General features: G+C 71.4%; 1 non-coding gene across 1 annotated transcript; it reads right to left on the bottom strand.

The window, feature by feature from the left end:
* Window positions 1-662: 662 nt before the first annotated feature.
* Window positions 663-781, bottom strand: LOC135978642 (5S ribosomal RNA). The gene has a single exon (XR_010596022.1). It is a non-coding gene; the product is annotated as a 5S ribosomal RNA (ribosomal RNA).
* Between the last annotated feature and the right edge of the window lie 1,719 nt (window positions 782-2,500).

Genomic DNA, 2,500 nt, shown 5'->3' with positions numbered 1-2,500 from the left:
GCCTGGGTGGCCGCGGGGGGATTCGGGGCGGTCCCGCGGGCCGGGGGCCGGGCGCAGGGGAGGCGGGGGGGCCGAGCGAGTCGGTCCCGGGCCCGGGGCCTCCCCCTGCGGCTTTGGGGTCCGTGGGTCCCCGCTGGAGGAAGCCGCTGGGCGCTGGACACCCGCCGTCCGTCCCGCCTGGCCAGGCCTGGCCTGGGTGGCCGCGGGGGGATTCGGGGCGGTCCCGCGGGCCGGCGGCCGGGCGCAGGGGGTCCGAGCGAGTCCGTCCCGGGCCCGGGGCCTCCCCCTGCGGCTTTGGGGTCCGTGGGTCCCCGCTGGAGGAAGCCGCTGGGCGCTGGACACCCGCCGTCCGTCCCGCCTGGCCAGGCCTGGCCTGGGTGGCCGCGGGGGGGGATTCGGGGCGGACCTGCGGGCCGGCGGCCGGGAGGGTCCGGGCCAGTCCGCCCCATGCCCGGGGTCTCCCCCAGCGGCTTCGGTGGCCCCGGGGGGGGTCCTCCGCGGAGGAAGCCGGGTGGGTGGGGAGCCGGACCCCAGGCGCCCAGACCCGTGACCTGCGGCCGCGACCTCCGACTCGGCAGGAGCGACGAGGGGCTTTCCGGCCCGTCCCCCCCTCTCCTTCCCCCCCAGAAAAGGAGAGAGAGCTGACTCGGACCGGGAAAAGCTGCCTACGGCACCTGGGATTCCCAGGCGGTCACCCATCCAAGTACTAGCCAGGCCCGGGACGGTTTACCTTCCGAGATCGGACGGGATCGGGGGCGTTCGGTCCGGTATGGCCGTAGGCACCCGGCCCCGCGCCTCCTCGCCCGCTTTCCCCTGCCGACGCCCGGGCCTGCCGCACGGTGAGCCCCGGTCGGACTGCCCCCCCCCCCTGCGGCAGGGCCCCCGTCTCTCGCGGGCCCGGTCCTTTTTTCCTTTTCGAGCTCCGGGGCCCGGGCTGGCCGCCAGAGCCCCTCCGCCCGCCCTCCCCGGCGTCGGGGAAAATACTGTCCCGGACTTCCAGTGCGCCCGATCCTGTCAGCCGGGGGGTGGGGAGGGGCAGTCCCTCGCTGCGGCCGGGGAGGGTGAGCCCAGGGCGGCTTGCCTGCCGTGCGAGGCCCCTCTCGGCCACCAGGTCAACCCCGAGTCGAAAGGGCTGAAAAATTTTCAGAGTCCCCTCCCGGGCACCAGGTCAACCCGTGGAATCGGACGGGTTCACCTGCTGGCCGGTTCGCTTCCCGGGCACCAGGTCAACCCGTGGAATCGAAAGGGTTCACCTGCTGGCCGGTTTGCTTTCCGGCCACCAGGTCAACCCCTAGGGGTTTTAACGGGGGCACGCCCGGTGGCCTCTTTCCCGTCCGGTCACCAGGTCAACCCGGATCTCCCTCCTTCCCTGGGCGTCCCCTCCTCGGAGGCGTCAGGTTCCATTTCCCCCCCCCCCAGACTTCCAGGGGCCCGATCCAGTCGGCCGGGAGGCAGTCCCTCGCTGCGGCCGGGGAGGGTGAGCCCAGGGCGGCCTGGTCCATGTCTCTAGTGGGCCCGATCCTTTTTTTTTTTTTCGAGCTCCGGGGCCAGGCCCGCCCGGGCAGCCCTCCTCGGAGGCGTGGGGCGATTTCCCCCCCCCCCCAGACTTCCAGGGGCCCGATCCTGTCGGCCGGGAGGCAGTCCCTCGCTGCGGCCGGGGAGGGTCAGCCCAGGGCGGCTTGCCTGCCGTGCGAGTCCCCTCTCGGCCACCAGGTCAACCCCGAGTCGAAAGGGCTGAAAAATTTTCAGAGTCCCCTCCCGGGCACCAGGTCAACCCGTGGAATCGAACGGGTTCACCTGCTGGCCGGTTCGCTTTCCGGCCACCAGGTCAACCCGTGGAATCGAAAGGGTTCACCTGCTGGCCGGTTCGCTTTCCGGCCACCAGGTCAACCCCTAGGTTTTAAGGGGGGGGGGACGCCCGGTGGCCTCTTTCCCGTCCGGTCACCAGGTCAACCCGGATCTCCCTCCTTCCCTGGGCGCCCCCTCCTCGGAGGCGTCAGGTTCCATTCTTTTTTCCAGACTTCCAGGGGCCCGATCCAGTCGGCCGGGTGGCAGTCCCTCGCTGCGGCCGGGGAGGGTGAGCCCAGGGCGGCTTGCCTGCCGTGCGAGTCCCCTCTCGGCCACCAGGTCAACCCCGAGTCGAAAGGGCTGAAAAATTTTCAGAGTCCCCTCCCGGGCACCAGGTCAACCCGTGGAATCGAACGGGTTCACCTGCTGGCCGGTTCGCTTCCCGGGCACCAGGTCAACCCGTGGAATCGAAAGGGTTCACCTGCTGGCCGGTTCGCTTTCCGGCCACCAGGTCAATCCCTAGGTTTTAAGGGGGGGGACGCCCGGTGGCCTCTTTCCCGTCCGGTCACCAGGTCAACCCGGATCTCCCTCCTTCCCTGGGCGCCCCCTCCTCGGAGGCGTCAGGTTCCAGTCTTTTTTCCAGACTTCCAGGGGCCCGATCCAGTCGGCCGGGAGGCAGTCCCTCGCTGCGGCCGGGGAGGGTGAGCCCAGG

Source organism: Chrysemys picta, unplaced genomic scaffold, assembly GCF_011386835.1.
Source record: "Chrysemys picta bellii isolate R12L10 unplaced genomic scaffold, ASM1138683v2 scaf355, whole genome shotgun sequence".
Lineage (NCBI taxonomy): Eukaryota > Metazoa > Chordata > Testudines > Emydidae > Chrysemys > Chrysemys picta.
Note: the sequence above shows the minus strand (reverse complement) of the source record. Positions and strands in the feature narration are given on the sequence as shown.